Source organism: Salarias fasciatus, chromosome 20 (genome assembly GCF_902148845.1).
Source record: "Salarias fasciatus chromosome 20, fSalaFa1.1, whole genome shotgun sequence".
NCBI classification, from domain to species: domain Eukaryota; kingdom Metazoa; phylum Chordata; class Actinopteri; order Blenniiformes; family Blenniidae; genus Salarias; species Salarias fasciatus.
Window position 1 is genome coordinate 27,314,435 of NC_043764.1, and position 14,506 is coordinate 27,328,940.

Consider the following 14,506-nt stretch of genomic DNA (forward strand, 5'->3'; position numbering starts at 1 on the left):
CATGGTTCACATATGTGGAGGCGCATTTTGCCTGCTGCGGCGTGCAGGACGAGGCGCGGAAGAATTTCCAAGTGGTTGCCTCCCTGGGCAGCTCCACATCGGCCCGACTGGTGGGTTTCATCTCCAACCCTGCCGTGCACGGCAAATACGCCAAACTCAAAGCTCACCTCCCCAAGACCTTTGAGCTGTCCAGACAAGAGAGGGCGCCGGCTGCTAGCCATACAGGGCCTCGGTGACCGGAAGCCATTGCAGCTCATGGAGGAGATGCTAAACCTGCTAGCGGAGGAGCAGCCTAATTTCCTCTTCATGGAGCTTTTCCGGCGCCAACTGCCGCCAACCGTACAGACCTCGCTGGCCAACACCAGCATCACCGACCCCTGCCTTCTGGCTGCGGAAGCAGACCGTTTCGTCCTCGCGGTGCATCACCCCCTCTACATGACGCCGGCTGCGGCGTGCAGCCTCGCCGACCCCGCGAGAAAAGCGCGCTCTCGGAGAGACGGCATGCCATCGGAGCTGCAGGGGAAAGAGGGACTCTGCTTTTACCACACGCGATTCGGGGACAGAGCGAAGATCTGTCGTACCCCCTGCTGCTTCACACAACCGGGAAATGAAAGGGGCAAAATCAATCCTGAAAGGCTGCTTTTCATCAAAGACACCGCCTCAGGATACAGATTCCTTTTGTGACACCTGCGCACAGAGGAGCGTGGTTCCCGCTTCCAGATCTGAAAGAGCCGCCGGCGGGAAAGGCCCGCTGTTAGTCTCGGCTAGCGGCAGCCCCATCCGCTCCTACGGCACACGCCAAGTGGAACTGTGTTTTGTGGGACAGCGTTTCTCCTGGGAGTTCATGACGGGGGACATCACCTTACCCCTGCTGGGAGTGGACTTTCTTTGCGCTCACGGACTGCTCGTGGATGTTAAGAACTGCCGGCTGCTGGATGCCTTGACTTTTTCATCCGTTCCGTGTGCATGAGGAAACGCCTTGTATGACGGACTGGCTGCTTCGTTGTTGATGGATGACAGATACCTCCGCCTTCTACACGATTTCCCAGAGCTGACTGCTCCCACCTTCTCCTCTCCTGTGGCGAAGCACGGCGTGGAGCATCACATCGTCACTGAGGGCCCCCCACCTACGCCAAAGCTCGCCGCCTCAACCCGGAAAAATGGCAGCCAAGGCTGAGTTTGCCCACATGGAGAAGCTGGGAATCATCTGTCGTTCTGACAGTCCGTGGGCGGCGACTTCACATCATTCCCAAGCCCAACGGGAGGTGGCGACCATGCGTTGACTACCGCCGCCTCAACGACAGAATGCAGCCCGATCGTTACCCAGTCCTGCACATTCAGGATTTCTCTGCGCATCTTGCTGGTGAGCGAGTTTTCTCCAAAGTTGAACTCGTGCGCAGTTATCATCAGTTACCGGTCCATTCCGCAGATGTTCCCAAAATTGCGGTCATTACCCCATTCGGGCTGTTCGAACACCTTCGCATGCCGTTTGGGTTAAAAAATGCAGCTCAGTCGTTTCAGTGTCTGATGGACTCGGTCCTTCGCGACATGCCGTTATTTTTGTGTATCTCGATGACATTCTCGTTGCCAGCGCCTCCGATATAGAGCACATTTCCCATTTGCGTGTGCTTTTTCAGAGGCTCAGGAAGCATGGGTTGAACGTTAATCCCGCAAAGTGCGTTTTCGGCTGGCCTAAAATTGATTTTCTCGGCCACCATATCACCGTGGACAGCGCAGCGCCACTCGCGTCTAAGGTGGAGGCTGTCGCGGCTTTTCCGCGCCCTCACTCAGTAATCTGGTAACGTTTTACCACTGTTTCATCCTGCATGCAGCCCACGTCCCGCTTTACGAGAGTCTTAAAGGAACTACCCCAAACCAGACCATCGACTGGTCCGCGGGGCGCGTGTCGGCGTTCGAGGCCGCTAAGTCCAAGTTGGCTCAGGTCGCACTCCTGGCACACCCGTCACCCGCCGCGCCCGTCGCCATCACCACAGATGCGTCCGATTACACCGTTGGGGCCGTCATAGAGCAGTTGGTTAATGGCTCCGGGCAGCCGCTGGCCTTTTTCAGCTGTCAGCTCACGCTCAGAGAACACAAGTACAGCGCCTTTGATCGTGAACTGCTGGTGCTGTGGTTGGCGGTGCGACATTTCAGGTTTTCCTTGGAGGGCCGTGATTTCACTGCGTTCGTGGATCACAAACCCCTAACGTTCGCCATGGCGAAAGTGTCCGAACTGCAGTAGCGTTAGGGAGAGTTGTGAGGGAATGCCTCCTTTTCATTTCGGGCTACTGCTATCCCTCGAGCCGCCACAGGGAGGCAGGCTTCGGGGTGCCCGTTTCGAAAGGGGCTACCTGACCGGGCTCCGCCCAGGGACCGCCCCCTTCAATTAGGGGCACTTTCGGTTCCGTTCAGGGGAAGGTTTCCAGAGACGACCCGGGACACCGGAGGGGCCACTTTTATCCACTTTGGGGGACTTCTTCTTCACATTGGGGCACTTTCCACACATTTCGATGCCGGGACGCCGTAAGGGGGGCTTTCCTACAATCTGGGGGACTCCCCCTCCCATTCGGGATTGTTTGCACTCCGTCATCGGCAGAAGGCCCCGAAAAGTCTCGGGGTGACCCGTGGGGGGGAGGGGGTTCCAAGTGGGGTGTTTCGGTTCACACTGGAGGACTTTGTCCCCAGACCTTTCCGGAAGCCTCCCGACCGGGGTCAGGTGGGCAAGCGCTGACGCTCCCTTGCCTCTAGGGGTGCTTTTTCCCAATTTGGGGCACTTTGGACAGGATCCACGGGAGGGTGCCCCGAAGCGACCCGAGGCGCACCGGGTGTCGTGGGGCGATACCGTACAGGGTTCCTTTCTTTGATTCGGGGACTTTTGTCCCCAGACCTGCTTCTCTGGCAGTCAGAGCAAAGCACCTTCTTATTAGCTCTCAGTCAACACATTTTGCATTTCAAAATCTAGCTTATTTTAAGGTTTCCGTGCCCTAATTTTACCGCTTCATTTTGGCTACTTTTTCAATTTAGAAAGTGCCCCAAATTTATCTGCTTCAATTTCGGGTACTTTTTAAACTGAAAAAGTAACCCATACTTACCTCCTGATTTGACGGTGATAAGCAGCCAAGTCACCTCTTCGTTTTTGGCTACTTCTTGAATTTGAGGAGTAACCCAAATTCACCTCCTTCTGTTGGGTGACTTGAGGCCCAAACATCATGTCTTCATTTTGGGCTACTTTGTCAGTTTGAGAAGTACCCCAAAATGACTTCCAATGGTAGTCATCTTCTCTAACCCTAACCAAATTGAAGTTTTCATTTTGGGTTACTTCTCATTATTGAAAAGTAGCCCAAATTCACCTCGTTCTTTTATCTCTGGAAACAAAGGCTACTTTTTCATTTCGGGCTACTTTTCCATTTGAAAAAGTTGCCTGAAATGAAGATTTCATTTTCGGCTACTTTTGAAAATTGGAAAAGTAGCTTAAAATGAAGACTTCAATTTGGGCTACTTTTAAAATTTTGAAAAGTAGCCTAAAATGAAATCTTCATTTTAGGCTACTTTTCCAATTTTCAAAAGTAGCCCAAATTTCCTTCCCTCTTTTTCAATGGGAAGGAAAAGCCAGCTTTTCATTTTGAGCTACTTTGTCAGTTTGAGAAGTACCCCAAAATGACTTCCAATGGTAGTCGTCTTCTCTAACCCTAACCAAATTGAAGTTTTCATTTTGGGTTACTTCTCATTATTTAAAAGTAGCCCAAATTCACCTAGTTCTTTTATCTCTGGAAACAAAGGCTACTTTTTCATTTCGGGCTTTTTTCCTAATTGAAAAACTTGCTTGAAATGAATATTTCATTTTCGGGTACTTTTGAGGGGGACGTCACCTTTCCTTACTTCCTTTCCTTGAAGTGAAGCTCATATGAATGTCTTCATTTTGGGCTACTTTTGAAAATTGGAAAAGTAGCCTAAAATGAAGATTTCATTTTAGGCAACTTTTTCAATTTTGAAAGGTAGCCCAAATTTACTTCCCTCTTTGGCAATGGCAGGAAAAGCCAGCTTTTTGTTTGGGGCTACTTTTCAAAAACAAAAAGTCGTCCAAAATGAAAACTTCTTTGTTGCAAGGAGAGATCAGATTGATGTCTTCAATTTAGGCTACTTTTCAAATTTTCAAAAGTAGCCCAAAATGAAGCCTTTGTTTCATGGAAGATAAAAATGATGTCTTCATTTTGGACTACTTTTTCAATGTAGAAAGTAGCTATAAATGAAGGCTTCATTTAAGGGTACTTCTACAATGGACAAAGTGGCCCAAATTTACATCCATGGAGTACCAGGGGCACGAAATTTTCATTTTGGGCTACTTTTTGTACACAGAAAGTGGCCCAAATTACCCTCCTTCGTTTGGGTTGCTTGCGATTACACGTACCCCCTTTTTTTGGGCTACTTTTGTAAGTAGCCCATTTTTACTTCATCATTTATGGATACTTTCTATGAGGCTTTAAAGTAGCCCAAAATGAAGTCTGCTTCTTTTCACTTTGGAGCCTCGAGTGGGGGATGGGCAGTGGAAACATTCTCCCCTGAGCTCATCCGGGCCAAAATAAATACTAAAAGTCATGCAGAGTCAGTTGTTTCATCTAAATCCTCACAGAGGGGCCCCACGCCATCTAGCAGTCTGAACCTGGGGTCCCCAGGGTCATGGGCGGCTTCGGGAGGCCCAAAAAGATATATTTTTCAAAAAGTTGCCCAAATTGACTTGGAGCAGTTAAAAGTCCCCCAATTTGAATCTGAAAAAGGAGGGAACACCAATTATCTTCAATATTTCTACAACGCTTTGACCCAGAAGGCTGAAATATGAATATATGCATCGTGTCATCACATGTCACCAGTCTGCTGCATGGCAAATTCCAACGACCTTCCCAAGTACGAAAGGTCAACCATCAGGGCATTAGAGGTCAAGCTATAAGTCCCTTTTTAATCACAGTTCACAAACGTTTTGAGCTGAAAGGTTAAAAATTGAGTATATGCATCATCACCTTACGGTGGACCACTGTACTGGGTCTCGGAAATCATGCGACCTTCCCAAGTGGCCAAGGTCACCCCTTCTGCAGTTTGGGGGACTTTGAAAACGCTCAGAGTAACCCAAATTGAAAAAAAACAACACTGCTCAAAATGGCTTCCTCTTGAAACGTTAACCCAATTCTCGACTATGTTACTTCACGGATGAAGCCGTGCGGGCGGCTGTTGGTCCCATCTCGATACGCCCTCCCCGAAGCTAGTTAGCTTTCCGGCATGCATAGAGAGACGGGACTCGGCGTGCTGAATCTAGGTCTGAAATGAGGCCCAGAGGCCAATTTTCAAGTGGTTCGGTGCTATTGCTTGCAAACGGCAAGCCGTAGAAGCTCCAGAAAGGCGATTTTTCAAAGGCCTGCCCACAGAAAAGTCTAGGTCTGATCGGCACCAAACCCATGCCCCTGGACTCATCCCGGGCCCCTCTACCATGTATTAAAAAAATCAGCCTCCTCGGACCTTTGCAAAACCACCTGCTCTATTCGGAGCAACTCTGTCAGAATGGTGTCTGGGGCGATGGGCCTGACAGCCTGCTGAAGCAGTTCTCTCATCCGGGTCAAAGTACATTCTAAGGGGCATGGCGAGTTAATTCTTTCGTATCCTGGTAGAGGGGCCCAACGCCATCCTACACTCCGAATCTGGGGTCTCTAGGGTCACGGGGGGCGTCGCGGCGCCGAAAAAGAGGCCGATTCCTGAAGTAGCCCCTTTTGACCTGGAGCAGTTAAGAGTCCCCCTATTGGGAACACCAATTATCTTTAATATTTCATGAACATTTCGACTTAGACGGCTGAAAATTGAATATATGGTTCGTGTCGCCACGTGACAACAACTGTGCTGGGTGTCGTGCGCCTGTGACCTTCCCAAGTACGAAAGGTCAACCCTAATTGGCTTAGAGGTCAAGCTTTAAGTCCCTTTTTTTCTTGGTTCACAAACGCTTTGAGCTAGAAAGTTGAAAACTGAGTATGCACACTGTGTCATCACGTGCAACCACTGTGCTGCGTGTCGTGCTCCTGTGACTTTCCCAGGTCTGAAAGGTCAACCCTATTTGGCTGAGAGGTCAAGCCTTGAGTCTCTTGTTGTTCCTGGTTCACAAACGCTTTGAACTAGAAGGTTGAAAGCTGAGTATGCGCATCATGACTCCGCGCTCGACTAGTTTGTTGGGTCTCGGACTCGTGCAACCTTCCCAAGTAGCCAAGGTCACCCCCTGTGAATTTGGGTCACTTTCTGTCAGTTTTTGGATATCCTAAAATGAAGTGTCAATCATTTAGGGGACTCCAGTGGGGAATGGGCGGTCGACTCTTCTCTGAGAGAAAACGGAGGCTGCAGGCTGGCTGTGAGAGCAGCCCTCCCATCCCCCACCTCAAAAAAGGGCACCCCAGTTCATATTGGGGCACTTTGGACCAAAAGCACCCCAAAGGCTCCCGTTGGCGCCCAGGAGTGATGTCATGGCCCCTCCCACCTCAATAAGGTCATTTTGGGGAACTTTGTCCCAAACACTCCCAAAGTCGCTGGGAGTGATGTCATGGCCCCGCCCACCTCAATAAGGGGCACCCCAGGTCATTTTGGGGAACTTTGTCCCAAACGCTCCCAAAGTAGCTGGGAGTGATGTCATGGCCCCGCCCACTTCGGTAAGGGGCACCCCAGGTCATTTTGGGACACTTTTGCCCAAAACATCTGGAAAGCCACCCGTTGACCCTGGGGGCGGTTGTGGTGGCCTCGCCTACTTCAGTAAGGGGCACTTTGTTTCATTTTGGCAGAGTTTGGGACAAGCTGTCCCAAATTGACCTGGGGTGCCCCTTATGGAAGGGGCGGGGCCACGACGTGACTCCGGGGGCCAACGGGACACTTTGGGACAAAGTGTCCCAAAATGATCTGGGGTGACCCTTCAGTTTGGGCTACTTCTTGTGGTTGTAAAGTACCCCAAGATGAAAATTTTCATTTGGGGCAACTTTTTTAATGGGAAAAGTAGCCCAAATTTACCTCCTTTGCCTGGGGGTCTCCTGCAATGACGAAAACCCAAGTGACCTCTTCAGTTTGGGTTACTTATGGAGCTTGAAAAGTAGCCTAAAATGAAGTCTTCATTAAGGGTTACTTCTTTTCAATGGGAAAAGTAGCCTAAATTTACCTCCTTCGCCTTGGGGGTCTAGAGAGCCCAGACCGAGCCTTCATTTGAGGCTACTTCCTTATTGGAAAAAGTATCCCAAACTTACCCATTACCGTTGGTTCACTTTCAAACACACGTATGCAAAGTGACCTCTTCATTTACAGCTACTTTCTGTGGTTGAAAAGTAACCCAAAAGGAAAGTCTTCATTTAAGGTAGCTTTTTTAATGGTAAGAGTAACCCAAATTTACCTCCTTCGCCTGGGGGTCTCCTGCAATGACAAAAACCCAAGTGACCTCTTCAGTTTGGGCTACTTATGGAGCTTGAAAAGCAGCCTAAAACGAAGTCTTCATTAAGGGTTACTTCTTTTCAATGGGAAAAGTTGCCTAAATTTACCTCCTTCGCCTTGGAGGTCTAGAGAGCCCAGACCTTGTCTTCATTTGAGGCTACTTCCTTATTGGAAAAAGTATCCCAAACTTACCCGTTACTGTTGGTTCACTTTCAAACACACGTACGCAAAGTGACCTCTTCATTTACGGCTACTTTCTGTGGTTTAAAAGTAACCCGAGAAGAAAGTCTTCATTTAAGGCAACTTTTTTAACGGTAAGAGTAACCCAAAATTACCTATGACCTGTGGTTCACTTGGAAACACGTGTACACACCCCAGGGGCCGAGAGCAGTCACCTGCAGGCCCGCCGTGTCGTTTCAGAGCATTTTGGGACAAAGTGTCCCAAAATGACCTGGGGCGCCCCTTATTGAGGTGGAAGGGGCCATGACATCACTCCCCGGGGCCAACGGGAGCGTTTGGGACAAAGTGACCCAAATCAACCTGGGGTGCCCCTTATTGAGGTGGGCGGGGCCATGACATCGCTCCCAGGGGCCAACGGGACACTTTGGGCAGGAAGTCCCCAACTGGAGCAGAAGTACCCCTTATTGATGTGGGCGGGGCCAGGGGAGGCACCGAAACCTAAGGGGGGTGGCCAACAGAAAAATTTGAAGACGGGTCCACCTAGAGTCCATTGGCTCTCATCACAGAAAGTAGCCTGTTGTTACCGGCGGTTGCCCAAAAGACAGACTACTTTTGGGTGATTTCAGGTTACCAGTTAGCCCAAAACGCAAAGTTGCCCAAATAGAGGGGCCCCATTTCCTTTGGGGTCACTTTGAGGCCTCTGTAGCCCGTTTCTACCGATTGGGGATTCCCAAAATGAAGGATTCCCCCAGTCAGCGCGACAACGGCAGCTCGCTTACATCTCTGAGTTCACCACAGATGTCCGACACATGTCGGGTAAATCAAACGTGGTCACGGATTGTCTCTCCAGGGCCACAATCGGGATGGTCCAGCTGACCCTCGACTACACCCGTATGGCAGCAGACCAGGCCTCGGATTAGGAAGTGACAAGCTTTGAGACCGCAGACTCGGGTCTCTGTTTGGCGAACGTGCGTTTCGGGTCTGCCTATTGTTTGCTGCTTTGCGATGTTTCCACTGGCCAGGCCAACTGCGCCCGCTCGTACCGGCCTCCTGGAGACGCGTGGTTTTCGAGGCTGTACACAACCTCTCACACCCGGGCAGGAAAGCCTCTGTCCACCTCGTGTTCGCAAAGTTCGTGTGGTGGGGCCTCCAACACGACGTGAGGGCCTGGGCTGACAGTTGCGTGAACTGTCAACACACTAAAATACACCGCCACGCAAAGGCTCCGCTGGAGAATTTTCCGGTTCCAGACCGGTGTTTTGACCACGTCCATGTCGATTTGATGGGTCTGCTTCCACCATCGCACAGGTTCTTGTACGTGCTGACCATGGTGGACAGGACCACGCGGTGGTCCGAGGCGGTTCCACTCGTTTCCACGACAACCGCCGACACTGCCCACGCCTTTATAAGCTCGTGGGTGTCCCATTTTGGCACCCCCATCGACCTGTCCTCCGGGGTCCAGCTCCGACCAATTCACGTCGGAGCTGTGGCCCGCCGTCGTGGAGAATCTGGGTGTTCAGCTGCACCGCACCGCCGCCTACTACTCCCAAGCCAACGACCTGTGTGAGAGGTTCCACCGGTCTATGAAAGCTTCTCTGCGGGCCGCACTGACTGACAACTGGGTGGACAAGCTTCCCTGGGTCTTGTTGGGACTCAGGACGGTGCCTAAGGAGGATCTCCAGTCTTCGGCGGCTGAGCTGGTCTGTGGACAGACGTTGAGAGTTCCTGCCCCTGCACGACAACCCGGCGTCGTGGGTGCCAGCGGACCTGGGTTCCGCCAGTACGTTTTTGTCCACCACGACGCTCACCGCGGCCCCCTTCAACCCCCCTGCGATGGCCCTTTTCGAGTCCTGGAGCACAGGGACAAGCAGCTGGTCATCGACATGGGTGTCCGGGCTGAGTTGGTTTCGGTGGACAGGTTGAAGCCCGCTTGCTTGGACTTGGACTGTCCCCCATTGTTGACCCAGACTCCGCGTCGGGGCCGCCCCCCTACTGTGCTTCCCCCAGTTCCCCCTCCCTTGTCACCGATCCCCGCAGCAGACGCTGCTGAACGTTCTGCACCGCCCTTCCCCCCGGGTCCCGCACCCCCCCCCTCACCCCAACACCGAGTTACCCGGAGCCACCTGGGGCGTCCGATTGTTCCCCCTTGTCGCGAGGGCTTTGTTTATGGGTGAATTCTGGTGGGGCTTGTGTGGTGATCACATGGACAGAGTCCACCACTCGGACTTAGGGCCGGGTTATGTGTGCTTACATAAAGCGCTGCTGTGCGCGCTCTTTTTGTGTGTGTGTTATGACTGTGAATAAAGAAGCTCCGTTTGAGCAGATCACTCTGCCTCCGACTCCCTGTCTCTGGCACCACAGTGTGTCTGTTGTTGTTACAGAGGTCAAGGACACCTGGATTAATCAGCTCGCCCTATCTTGAAAGACAGGAAACAAGGAGACTCCTGAAGTTCAGGAAGTGGTGAAGTTGTGTATAGAGTCCATTGGGTTACAGCGCGCATGAGCCATCTAGTGTTTGTAGTATATATATATCTATGGGAGGGGGTGCCACCCCCGCAGCTGCACCGCTGTTTCTCATGATTGAAGCGCTGCGTGCGCACACACACACTCACTCACGCGCGCACATTTCTTTCTTTTTTTTTTTTTTTACCGCACAAACTTTTTTTTTTTTCCCCTGCACCTCGTGGTCTACCTGGTGACACTCCGCAGTCGACTGGTTGAGCACCCCTGGTCTAAAGCCTCTGGCTGAAACAATTAGGACACATGAGAAAATACAACTTTTATTAAAACACTGTTTCTGATTTGTGAAAAGCTTTTTGGATTTGTGAAATTGGAAAACCAGCTTATGTGACTGTGTTTTCCACCAACATCCCACCTTTGCAGACATTCCTTCATCATGTGCCTTTTTAATATCCTTTTTGGCCCTGACCTGCTCAATGAAGTTTGTTATGAAGTTGCCTGTTTTTCATGTTTATCTGCTCTTTCGTGACTTTTTTACTCCTTTGTGTGCTGGCACCAGGGAGTAAAATTAACACCCACCAAGTACCAGTAGCAGTTTAAGCACAATTTGCCCTGTTAAAACCCCACACCCTCCAGTGGCTGACAGAAAATTCAGAATTGCATGTGGGCTTTTGTTTTCATGCTTTCTATCATTTCTGCCCAGCGACTGTCGAGTTATTCTGACCCTCGCGGTGTGCTGTACTTGTGTTGTTGTTTTTTTTAAATAACTTGATTCACAAAGCACAATTGTTGGAGCCAATTAGGAAAGTAAATTTAATTTGTTTAATTGATATATATTTAAGTTATGGTAAGAAATAATGATTGTGTTTGTTTATGCTTATAGATAATTATTGGGATTCAGATGGAGGAGCAGGAGGAGCAGGAGAATACGAGGGGGTACCCAAAAGAAACCGGAATTTGGTCAGAAAACAATAATAATAATGAGTTCCGACTTCTGGCCGTCAGATGTGCTGCAGGTAAGTCTCGTGCACATCTGTGAGAAATCTGAGCTCCGAGAGTGACACTGACGCCTGTCAGGCGCTATTTATAGTAACAGAGTGCAGCTGCTGTCTGCGATTTTTTTCCAAAATGGCGACATTGACTGGGAAGCCAGAGCAGCGCGCAAACATTAAATTCTGCTTTTTGCTGGGAAAAAAACAGCAGCAGAAACACTCACCTTGTTGCAGCAAGCCTACAAGGATGATGCTCTGGGGAAGACTCAGGTCCATGAGTGGTTCGGGTGGTTTAAGAAGGGCCAGATGTCCGCGTGTCAGGTCCGCTCAGCCATGAAAACAATGCTGAGCTGCTTCTTCACTGTCCAGGGTATCGTCCACAGCGAGTTTGTCCCTCCAGGTCAGACTGTAAATCAGGACTACTACATGGAAGTCCTCAGACGGCTCCGTGAGGATGTGAGGAGGAAGCGGCCCGCGTAGTGGTGGAGTGGAGCCCGGTTGATCCACCACGACAGTGCGCCAGCGGACACGGCGCTGCGTGTCACGCAGTTTCTGGCGAAGAATGAGATGAATCTAATCTCCCATCTGCCTAATTTGCCAGATGTAGCCTCGAGTGACTTTTTCTAGTTCTCCAAGTTGAAGAAAGAGCTGAAGGGACAGCGGTTTGCAGATGTGGAGGAGGTGACAGAAAAATTGCAGCCGACAAAAAATGGCACAATTACGCGCGGGTCTGATGACGCATTCGTGAAGTGGGAGACACGGCTGGAGCGCTGCATTAATGCGGATGGAGACTATTTTGAAGGCGACAGTGATGTTTTATTTTGAAATGTCAGAAATAAAAAGTTACAGTCAAATTCTGGATTCTTTTGGGTCCACCCTCGTAGATCTCAAGATGGCATCGGGTGCAGCTGTGCGTGTTGGAGGAGCTGCTTGCCCACGAACAAAAACTGAGATTTGCGTGTACAGAACTACTGATGGAAAAATAATCATTGAGGATGAACTTTTGAATTTTATTGTGGTCAAAATGAGAACTCTGGCCCATGATGAAATTGTTCTGTTGGTGTCAAACAATTTCTCGTCTGAATGGATTGAAGAGTCCAAGCGCTTGCTGTTTGAACTGTGCCCTACTTCAGTGCATTGTGTGAAGCACAAAGGGCCTCAGAAAGATAATAACAACATAAAAGACTGCCTGAAAGTGCCTAATGAGTGTGGCGAAAATATTCCCAGATTTGTCTCCCACAGTCTGGATGGGCTACCTCCTGTTGGATTCCAACATGTGGACGCATCTGCGCTACTCAACAGGGTGCAACAGCTGAGCCAGGAGGTGGCTAATCTGAGGGCGACTCTGGAAACTCACACAAGCGAATATGCCAACCAGAGGTCGTCTGCGGCGGAGATGGAACTGCGCGTAGCATCCCTGGAAAGGCAACGAGTGCGCGTGCTATCCGCCCAGACCTGGCACGAGGACATGGGGCCAGTCCACACTGCTGGCACCGCATCGTCAGCAGAGACGCTGACTGCGCAAGCATCGGCTGGTTTGCTGCTGAGGAACGAGGAGAGTGGAGCTCCCGGACCGAGTGAGGCTGTGAATGCCACTCCACAGTCTCCAGCGTGGAGCACCATGCTGAAGAAAGGGAAGATCAAGCGACCCAGCACAGCTGCAATCCAACCAAGAGCTGTGCAGAGTCACTCAAAACGGGAGCAGCAGAGGAGGAAAGTTGAAATAATTGGCACCGGGGCGGAGAGCAGTAACATCCCAGTGGTCAGAACCAAACTGGTGAGTGTCTTCACTACTAGATTTTCCCCTGACTTAGACGAGCATACATTTACAATGTATCTGTCAGAAAAGCTGGGGAAAGCAGTGACTTGTAACAAAATAGCATCATCTCGTAGCACTTTTGGTTCATTTCATGTGATAGCAGAGTGTGATGAAGTATCCGAACTCTACGATGCGCAACTGTGGCCTGCTGGATCTTATGTTCGCCGTTATTATGAGGCGTGCAAGTCGAAAGCTAACAGTAGCATGCCCCAGGGAGTTGGCGGGGATACTCAACGCAGCTCTGTACCTGAGGTTATGCCCGTGGCTCCTCCAGCTATCAGCGAGGCTAGTGCTCGTGTGCAACCACAATTGACAACATGAACCTCAAAATTGGGTCATACAACGTTCGTGGATTGCGTGTTCGGCATGATGAAGCTGACATAGCTCGGCGCCTTGTTGTAAACAAACTGTTGGACACCTGTGATATATGCGATGCAGGAGACTTTTCTGCCTAAGCAGGATTTGGGAAAGCTCAACTCAGTACATAAGGAAGTCTATGGCGCAAGGGAATCGACTACCGACTGTAGCACTAGGATACTCCGTGACAGAATTCCTGGAGGTGTTGCGGTGCTATTGAATAAAAAGTATGATAAAAGTGGTCGGGTTAGATTAGATGTCGACTGAAGGCTGTCTTGAACAAGATGGAAAAGTATCTGTTAACATCTGACAAGCAATTTGGCTTTAAACCCAAGCATGGAACAGTCAAGTGCATCTTTGCTTTGAAAGAAATCTTGGATCTTTATAGTAAACACAACAATACCATCTTCATGTGTTTTATTGATGCATCTAAGGCCTTTGATTATATAAATCATAAAAAGTTGTTTGAGAAACTGAGTAACAGAGGTGTTCCAAAATGCCTGGTGAGGATCCTTGTGTTTTGGTACGCCCACCAGTTAATGTTTGTAAAGTGGGGTAATTGTGTCTCTCTGCCTTTCTGTGTGTCTAATGGGGTGCGGCAAGGCAGCATTTCGTTTCCCTTTTTATTCAATGTATATATGAACGACTTATCAAGACTGTTAAATGACTGTGGAACAGGCTACAGGGTTGGTTATAATGTCATCAACCATCTGATGTATGCTGATGACCTTGTCATTTTTTGTCCATATAGCGCTGGACTACAGGAGCTGTTAGAAGTGTGCAACAAGAATCGAACTGACTTTGATATAAAATATAACTCAAAGAAAAGCACCATTATGATCGTTCGGTCCGCTAAACTGACCTTTCCAGACTTCTTTCTGTCGGGTAATAGACTAATGGTCACTGAGGAATACAAGTACCTGGGGCACTACGTGACTGCAGACCTGTCGGATGATAGAGACATTTATAGACAGTGGACAGGCCAATATGCTGATCCGCAAATTTGGAATGTGTACACCAGCGGTGAAGATCACACTTTTTAAGGCCTACTGTACTCGAATGTATACAGCTCACCTGTGGAGGCGCTATAAGAGCAGCAGTATGCACAGACTTAGCGTGGCATACAATGATGCCATGCGCATGTTGTTAAGGTTTCCGCGATGGAGCAATGCGAGCCAAATATTTGTGAATGCAGGGGTGCCCACCTGTCCTGCTATGCTGTGAAACCTGATGTACCGGTGCAAGTGCAGGCTGTCTG

At 49.9% G+C, this 14,506-nt stretch overlaps 1 pseudogene; it reads left to right on the top strand.

The window, feature by feature from the left end:
• The first annotated feature begins 264 nt into the window (after positions 1–264).
• Positions 265–13,204, top strand: LOC115407460 (uncharacterized; annotated as a pseudogene).
• The last annotated feature ends 1,302 nt before the right edge of the window (positions 13,205–14,506 follow it).